The 10,023-nt window shown below is 42.1% G+C and overlaps 1 pseudogene; it reads left to right on the plus strand.

The window, feature by feature from the left end:
* Nucleotides 1-3,199: 3,199 nt before the first annotated feature.
* LOC102253793 lies at nucleotides 3,200-6,083 on the plus strand (annotated as a pseudogene).
* The last annotated feature ends 3,940 nt before the right edge of the window (nucleotides 6,084-10,023 follow it).

The following is a 10,023-nucleotide window of genomic DNA, read 5'->3' on the forward strand; positions in this document are numbered from 1 at the left end:
GGACAGGTGCAGGCTGTTGTGGCTCTGCTCCTCGGACTGGTGCATGCTGCGCAGGGCTGCCGCTCCTCGGACGTGGGCGGTCTGCTCATGTGGCTGCTGCTCCTCAGACCAGGGTCGGCTGCTGCTGCTCCTCAAATGGGGCTGGGCCACTCGCAGAACTGCTGCTCCTCAGATTCGGCAGGCTGCTCATGCGGCTGCTGGTGCTTGGACGAGGGCAAGATGCTTGTGCAGCTGCTGCTCCTCAGACTAGTGCAGGGTGTGCGCAGCTTCTGCTCCTTGGATGGGGGCAGGCTGCGCAGGGCTGCCGCTCTTCAGATGTAGGAAGACTGCTCGTGCGGCTGCTGCTCCTTGGACAGGTCGGACTGCTTGCGTGGTTGCTCCTCCTCGGATGAGGAAGCGGGCCGCTCACACAGCTGCTGCTCCTTGGACAGGGGCAGGCCACATGAGTCTGCTGCTCTTAGGCTCAAGGCAGGCTGCTCACGGGGCTGATGCTTCCTGGATAAGAGCGTGCCGCTCACGTGTCTGCTGCTCACGTGGTTGAAAAAATAATGTGAAAAGAAGTAGGAAATAAAGGAACAAACAAAAAAAAGGAGAACAAAGCAAAAAGCAAAAAAAAAGCTAACAAAATAATAATAAAAAAATAAAAATGAAAAATTGAAATGTCATTCCTTTGGCTGGCTTAAGATCCCAGTTTTCTGGAATGTCTGTGATTTTTATGAAGCCAGCATTATCCTAATTCCAAAACCAGATAAAGTCACTACAAAGGAAGAGAATTACAGGCCAATATACCTGATGAACATAGATGCTAAAATCCTCAACAAAATATTAGCAAACTGGTCCAGCAATATATTAAAAAGATCCTACACCAAGAAAAGTGGGATATATTCTGGGGATGCTATGTGGGTACAATATTTGCAAATCAATATAAACAATTGAAACACAAAAATTACATATCAACAGACACATTAAAAGCATTCAAGAAAACCCAACACCCATTTTTTATAAAAACATTCAGCAACGTGGGAATAGAGCATATCGCAACATAACAAAGGTTATATATGGCAAACCTACAGCCAACATCATACTAAATGAGCAAAAACTAAAACCATTTTCCCTAAGAACAGGAAATAAGACAGGATGTCAGCTTTCACCACTCTTATTCAACATAGGGAAGTCCTCGCCATAGTGATCCCACAAGAAGAAGAAATAAAAGGCATCAAATTGAAAAGGAGGAAGTAAAACTCTCATTATTCACAGGTGACATGATATTCTACATAGAAAACTCTAAAGATGCCACCAAAAAACTACTACATTTAAAAAATTAATTTGGAAATGTAGCAGGATACAAAGTCAACACCCCAAAATGGATGGCTTTTTTATATACCAACTAGAGGCCTGGTGCACAAATTCATTCACCAGTGGGGTCTCTCAGCCTGGCCTGTGCCCTCCCGCAATCCGGGACCCCTCAGGGCATGTTGGACTGCCAGTTTCGACCTGTGACCTGTGAGGATTGAGCAGAAACCAGCAATCCAACGTGACCTGAGGGATGTAGTAGTACATGAAGCAGCAGATGGCCGGGAGGAGCCTGTGCTGCTCCACTCATCCCAGCCCTGCTGCACCTGCCACCGCTGCCACCACTCAGTGTGGCTCAGTAGTTGAGCATTTCCCCCTGGTGGTCAGTGTGCATCATAGTGACCGGTCGACCAGTCATTTGGTCGTTCAGTCATTCAGGCTTTTATATATATAGACTAGAGGCCCAGTGCTCAAAATCTGTGCACGGGGGCCGGTGGGGGGGCGGAATTCTCCTCAGCCCGGCCTGCATCCTCTCCAATCCGGGACCCCTCAGGGGATGTCCGACTGCTGGTCATCCCTCTCGCAATCTGGGACCACTGGCTCCTAACCGCTCACCTGCCTGCCTGTCTGATCGCTCCTAACCACTTTGCCTGCCTACCTGATCGCCCCTAACTGCTCTCCCCTACCAGCCTGATCACCCCTAACCACTTCTGCCTCGGTCCCCACCACCGTAGCTTTGTCCAGAAGGATCTCAGGAAGACATCCAGTCTATCCAGTCTAATTAGCATATTACCCTTTTATTAGTATAGAGTGAATTCTCAGAAACAGGAACTAAACAAACAATGCCATTTACCATTGCAACAACAAAAAATTAGGATACTTAGAAATAAACTTAATCAAGGAGGCAAAAGACCTGTACTGAGAAAACTACAGGATGTTGAAAAAAGAAGTAGAAGAAGAGATAAACAAGTGGAAAAATATACCATGTTTATGGATTAGTAGAATCAATGTCATTAAAATGTCCATATTACCCAAGGCAATCTACAGATTCAATGCAATCCCTATTATAATACCAACAGCATATTTCACAGATCTAGAAAAAAATACACTAAAAATTCATATGGAACCTAAAAAGAACCCAAATAGCCATAGCAATCTTGAGAAAGAAGAACAAAGTTGGAGGAATCACAATATCAGGTATCAAATTATACTACAAAGCCATTGTAATCAAAACAGTCTGGTACTGGCACAAGAATAGGCATATAGATCAATGGAACAATACAGAGACCCCAGAAATCAAACCAACCCATTATGCTCATTTAATATTTGACAAAGGAGGCAAGAGCATACAATGGTGTGGAAAAAAGTATGGTGGAAATGGCTGTTGTTCTACCAGCGATTAAGCAGTTGCTGGTAATGTGTTGAGAATGACTTTTTCTTCTCATCATTAATCCGTCATGAAATCTGCATCTGCATTTACTGCAAAATCTTGAAGAACTTGTCCCTCAGACACTCAGTCTCTTCTATATGAAACTTCAGATGAGGAATTTCTTTTAGAAGTTGGTTTTGAGACCCCAGCTTTCCATAATGACAAAGAAGAATAAGAAATCAGAGAGAGACTACCAGAAAGAAGTAACTCAAGGAAGAATTCCCAGAAAACATGTATTTGGCCAATCTTGTTTGTAAGACTTTGTCTTCCTCCTGCAGAGCTCTCTGTTCATCCATGGAGACTCTGATTTGTCCTGGGGTTTGTAAGAGAATGTGTAACCATAGGTTTGCATGCCATACACCCAACGTCCTGCTCCTATGCCTTTCTACTTAGTCTAGGTAGTCTTTCATAACTGATCTTAGAATTAATGCACAGGATTGGTTGCTGCTGCCAACAAATCAACAATTGGCTTACAAGATGAAACTCATCTGTCATCTTAAGGGCAAAATGTAAGCAATTCTCCTCTAAGGTTTCTCTCTTTACTGCGACCAGCACAGCTAGAGAGTGGACGAGTCCTGAGTAGGGGTGGCTGGGGATTTAGAAAAGGAAAAAAAGAGACAGACACAGAGACAGTAGTGAAAGCTGGGACCAGGTGGGACGCTGCACTCTGATGGAAAGACAGTGACCCAGAGCTGGTGTGGCGCGTTTATTATATACAGCATGATTCCAGGAAGTTTTACTAGAGTTTAAGACAAAGGGAATTATGTGAAATCATGGTTAAAGATCAAGCTGTAATTATTCATTCTTGTGGCTTCTTTGTAATTATCACTCCTGGCTGAGCCTGGATAATTGCATCCGTTCCTTGTGCCTGGCTGAACTTAAATAATGAAACCCACCCCCTGGCACCTGAGCTTAGGGGCAGGCTGACAACATACCTGCCTCTGGCATGGTATGTTTCCAGGACTCGGCTCTTCCAACGCCATTGGACTCAGCCGACAATCAGCTCATGTGCCTTCCCAGGCACTCTATACATTCTCCTTTAAACATTTTTATTGATCTTTGTGTGGAAATATTGAAACCTTTTATCAGATTTGCAGATGGCATCATGGTGTGATGATTGCCATTGGAGCAGCTTAGTGTTGGGCAAAGAACAGTGGTCTGGGTAACCTGACCCCCATAATGACACTGCAGAGGTCACCTTTCTTCTCCTGTTTCCCCTTTTGTAAAATGAGTATCACAATATACCACTTGAGTCTGCAATTAGAATCTATTGTAATAATGGGTGTGACAGCCTGTTAAAGTGCTCATTGGTATACACCTGGAAGCCAGTGATAGTTTTATGTCTTCCTTGGAACACTGTGAGGCAGGCATATGTTCGACTCTTTTGTCTTAGTCTGCTCAGGTTGCCATAACAAATACAACAGACTGTGTATCTTAAAAAACAGAAAATTATTTCTTACAGTTCTGGAGGCTAGAAATCCAAGATCAAGGTCTTGCAAAGTTTGGTTCCAGGTAATGGCTTTGTTTCTGCCTTGCACCTTGCACTTGTAAGAAAAGGCACAAGATTCTCTCTCTTCACCAGGTGAGGGCACAGTGAGAAAGAGAACTCTGGTGTCTCTTCTTAAAATTACACTAATCCTATTGAATCAGGGCTCTGCCCTTAAGACCTCATTTAAACTGAATTACTTCTGAAGAGTCCTATCTCCAAATACAATCACATTGAGGGATAGAGCTTCAATATATGAATTTTCTGGGGACACAAACATTCAGTCTATAACATCTGTATTTCTGGAACCTTGGCCCAGGAAGGGCTGGCAGTCATGTCAACAAGTCCAAACCTGGGCATAGGGGAGCAGTGTCTATTTTTACTATGCCAGGGGAATCCAGAGAGGTCTGACTCAGGAGGGCCAACCTGACTACTAGACTAATAATAAAATTGACATAGATCAGGATCTGGAGGGTAGAGGTGGAGTTGGAGAGACTGTGCTGTGTGGCTATGGGATGTACTAATAGAGCCAAGGATAAGAGAAATCAGGAATACTTGTGAGCCATGAGCTTGAGCTTCTAGGCAACAGTTTTTGAATGTCAATAAATTTAAAGCTTCTGAAAAAATGGTTGTAGTTGATGGTCTGCTGGTTGGCCTTTTTAATGATCTACCACTAATCACATTAGTGCAGAGTCTCTTCCAAGATATTAAGAATGAAGGCAGAATTGTTGAAGATGTGATATATCCAGCAAGAACCAAGGGAGTTGCCTATGCAACATTCAAAGAAAAAAGAAGTTGTAGAGAATGTCATCAGAAAAAAGAAACACTGTTTAGCAGAGAAGGTTAGATCCATTCAACTCAGTCTATCATTTTAGTGTAGTGAAAAGGTCTTGAGTTCCATAAATGCTATTCTTTTTTTTTAAGGAAGGCAAGGGAGATTTTTATATTTTTATTGATTTCAGAAAGGAAAAGGGAGAGAGAGAAACATCAATGATGAGAGAGAATCATTGATTGGCTACCTCCTGCACGCTGCCCTACTGGGGATCCAGCTCACAACACGGGCATGTGCCCTGACTTGGAATAGAACCTCCTGGTTCATAGGTCGATGCTTAACCACTGAGCCACGCTGGCCAGGCTGTAAATGCTATTTTTTGATCTCTCCTTTTAATGGTCAAGTCCTTCTGGAAAGTCTGGTGAGGTACCTAGAAAGGAAAATTCCAAGTTTATGCTTCAGTCCTTTGGGACAAAATTGAAGAATCTCTGTTCAAGGATCATTTCTGGCTATCAAGAAGCTCAAAGAATCTTTGCTATTAACATAAGTTATATTTTTAGGAAAAAAAACAGGAATTTTATCAGTGAGGGGAAAAGTGGAGTAAAGAGAGCCCCAAAAGGAGTTTACAGAGAAGTAGTAACTCTTTGGAGTCACCCAGGTCCTCAGTACTCCAGACTGCTAGACATGTACTAATAGAGCCAAGGAAAAGAGAGACACATATTTTTCTTTACCTGAAAAAGATCAGCTTTTAGGATAGCACATTGGAAAGATTTCATGTGCTATGTCAGGAGAGAGTGGATGGTGAAATTACCACAATTTGCATAAAATGCTCAAGATGGTTTGCAGCCAAACAATGAAAAACGTGTAAAAGATTTCATTGAGAAACACTCACATGTTCCTCACTTTGAGCTTAGAAAAGAGAGGTTAGATTTGGAAGGAAAGGAACAGAGAAAAGAAATATTAAGTAGGCATATGAACAACTACGTTCTGGCCATCAGGTTCTGATTAATTTTTATAAGACACACATTGACATGGGATCTTCTTCTGATGTTTACTTATTTAAAAATGAGGTCATGAAATTAATAATACAAACAGTTAGGTGATAGAATCTCAGCAACAGTGATGATAATGGGTGCTGACACTGGGTTTATGTACTTTATGTCATTTAATCTTTGCAACCATCCTTCATTGCAGGCATTGCAATCCTCATGTCATAGGGGAAGGAGCTAGAATTTGGAGAGGTTAAAATGTCTGAGGTTATCTAGTTGACAAGGAATAGGGATCAGGTTAAACCTGGTCTATGTGACTATAACAATAATATCTAAGGTAGAAAACTTTGGAAAAAAGCTCACTAAACTTTGAAGAAATATCATTTTCTCTCCAACCCCAAATTCTTAGAAAAAGAAGTAGCTTTAATTGTAATATGTGAGAAGTTTAGATGATGGTGATTGATTATGCCATTGGTAATATCTTAGCATTTACAAAGTTTCCATTTACTCTAAATAGAATAGGAATCCTGGCAAGCCCTGGCCAGAGAGCTCAGTTTGTTTAGAGCATTGTTCAGATACATGAAGAATGCAGGTTTGGCTGTTTCCAAATCTTAGCTATTCTAAATTACACTGACATGAACATAGGGGTGCATATATTCTTTCTAATGGGTGTTTCTGAATTCTTGGGATATATTCCTAGAAGTGGAGTCACTGAATCAAATGGTATTTCCATTTTTAATTTTTTGAGGAAACTCCAAACTGTTTTCCACTAAGTGCCCATCAGCAGATGAATGGATTAAAAAACTGTGGTACATCTATACAATGGAATACTATGCAGCAGCTGTAAAGAAAGAACTCTTATCATTTGCAACAGCATGGATGGAACTAGAGAGCATTATACTAAGTGAAGTAAGCCAGTCAGAGAAAAATAAATATCCCATGATCTCACTCATATGTGGAATCTAATGAACAACATAAACTAATGAACAAAATTAGACCCAGAGACATGGAGATATTGATCAGACTGTCAAACCTCAGAGGGAATGCAAGGGAGGGTTGAGGGAGAAAAACACCAACCAATGAACTCATGTGCGTATGTGCATAACCCATGGACACAGATGGTGAGAGCTTGGGGGAAAGGGAGGTTGGAGAAGGCAATGGGGGGGGGGGAAAGGGACATATGTAATACTTTTAACAATAAAGATTTATTTTTTAAAAAAGATTGCAGATATGATCCCCAGTCAGGGTACATACAGGAATCAACCAATGAATGCAAGTCAATGTCTCTCTCTCTCACACACACACTCTCTCTCACTAAAAATCAAACCAAGAAAAATAAATAAAAGAAGAATACTGCCAAAAGTCATTTGGGAAGCTACTTTCTCTCCCTTCCCCCCACCCCCTCTCAAAATCAATCAATCAATTTTTTTTAAAGACTGCTGGCAAAAGTCACTTGACAAGTTACTTGGTATTTCTGATGCAAGTGAAATTATTATTTGACTACTAGTAAATCCCATTGCTACAAGACTACTAGACATATGGAACATTTTCATCTAGCCTAACTGCTTACATAAAATGTTGGTTCTCCTGTTATAATTATAAAGATAGTGTAGCATCTTTTTTCCCCTTTATTTATTTACTAGAGGCCCGGTGCACAAAATTTGTGCACAAGAGGAGGGGGTGGTCCCTCAGCCTGGCCTGCACCCTCTCCAATCTGGGACCCCTCGGGGGATGTTCAACTGCTGGTTTAGCCCTGATCCTGCAGTCGGACATCCCTCTCGCAATACAGGACTGCTGGCTCCTAACTGCTCACCTGCCTGCCTGCCTGATCGCCCTTAACCACTCTGCCTGCCTGCCTGATTGTCCCTAACTTCCTCTGCCTGCCGGCCTGATCGCCTCTAACCTCCCTCCCCTGCTGACCTGATCGCTCCTAACCACCCTCCCTTGCTGGCCTAATCGCCCCTAACTGCTCCCCTGCTGGCCTGATTGTCCCTAACTGCCACTACCTCAGCCCCCACTGTGGTTCTGTCCGGAAGGAGTCCCGGACAGCTGGAAGTTGTCTGGCCGACACTGTCTAAATAGCATATTACTCTTTTATTAGTATAGATTATTTATTTATTTATTTATTTATTTATTTATTTATTTATTTATTTACTAGTGGCCTGGTGCATGTAATTCGTGCATGGGGGGGGTGTCCCTCAGCCCAGCCTGCCACCTCTCCAATCTTGGGAGCCCTCAGGCGTTGACCCCCATCACCCTCCAATCGCAGGATCTGCCCCTTGCCCAGGCCTGAGGCCTCTGCCAGAGGTGTCAGGCCTGGGCAGGGGACCCTCATTTCCCCCCTATCACTGGTTCTCTAACTGCCTCTGCCTTGGCCCCGCACCATGGCTTTGTCCAGAAGGACGTCCAGAATGTCTCCCAGAAGGTCTCCCGGTCTAATTCGCATACTACCCTTTTATTAGTATAGATTTATGTCTAAAGTTTTACATATGTCTCCTTATTCCCTGATTGAACACCCCCACCCAGCTATTCCCACCCCAGGTAAGCCCCACTGCCCCAGTGTCTGTGTCCATTGGTTATGCTAATATGCATGCATACAAGTCCTTTGGTTGCTCTCTACCCCCCTATCTCCCCTGCCATTTGTCACTGGATCTATTTTTGTTCATCAAATTATGTTGATCATTATATCCCACATATGAACGACATCATGCGATATTTATCTTTCTCCAACTGCCTTATTTCACTTAGCATAATTCTCTCCAGTTCCATCCATGCTGTTGCAAATGGTAAAAGTTGCTTCTTTTTTATAGCGGTGTACTATTCCATCATGTATTAGTAGGTGTACCACAGTTTTTTAATCCATTCATCTGCTGATGGGAACTTAGGTTTTTTCCAAATCTTAGCTATTGTAAATTGTGCTGCTATGAACATAGTGCATATATCCTTTCTGATTGGTATTTCTGATTTCTTGGGATATAGTCCTAGAAATGGGATCACTGCATCAAATGGGAGTTCCATTTTTAACTTTTTGAGGAAACTCCATACTGTCTTCCACAGTGGCTGCACCAGTCTGAATTCCCACCAGCAGTGCATGAGGGTCCCTTTTTCTCCACATCCTTGCCAACACTTGTCATTTGTTGATTTGTTGATGATAGCCATTCTGACAGGTGTGAGATGGTATTTAATTGTTGTTTTGATTTGCATCTTTCAGATGATTAGTGACTTTGAGCATGTTCTCATATGTCTCTTGGCCTCTGTATGTCCTCTTTCGAATGTGTCTACTTAGGTCCTTTGCTCATTTTTTTATTGGATCATTTATCTTCCTTTTGTTAAGTTGTATGAGTTCTCTATAAATTTTGGAGATTAAACCCTCATCTGAAATAGCATTGGCAAATATGTTCTCCCATGCAGTGGGATTTCTTGTTGTTTTGTTGATGGTTTCTTTTGCTGTGCAGAAGCTTTTTATTTTGATGTAGTCCCATTTGTTTATTTTCTTCTTAGTCTCCATTGCCCTAGGATCTGTGTTGGTAAAGATATTGCTACAACATATGTCTGCAATTTTGATGCCTATGGAGCATTGTATGATTTTTCTGGTTTCCTGACTTACATTTAAGTCCTTTAGCCATTTTGAGTTTGTTTTTGTGTATGGTGTAAGTTGGTGATCTTGTTTCATTTTTTTGCATGTATCTGACCAAATTCCCCAGCACCATTTATTGAAGACACTGTTTTGACTCCATTGTATGCTCTTGCCTCCTTTGTCAGACATTAATTGAGCATAATGGCTTGGGTCGATGTCTGGGTTATCTGTTCTGTTCCATTGATCTATATGTGTGTTCTTGTGCCAGTACAATGCAGTTTTGAGAACTGTGGCTTGGTAGTGTAGCTTTGTGTCTGGTATTATGTAACTTTTTTCTTCCCCATCTCAGGGAAGTTTTCTGATATTATTTCTTCGAATAGGTTTTCTAATCCTTGTTCCTCTTTCTGCTGTTCTGGCACCCCTATTATTCGTATGTTGTTTCGCTTCATGTTGTCCCAAAGCTCCCTTAGGCTCTCC

This window comes from Myotis brandtii, unplaced genomic scaffold, assembly GCF_000412655.1.
Source record: "Myotis brandtii unplaced genomic scaffold, ASM41265v1 scaffold210, whole genome shotgun sequence".
NCBI classification, from domain to species: Eukaryota; Metazoa; Chordata; class Mammalia; order Chiroptera; family Vespertilionidae; genus Myotis; species Myotis brandtii.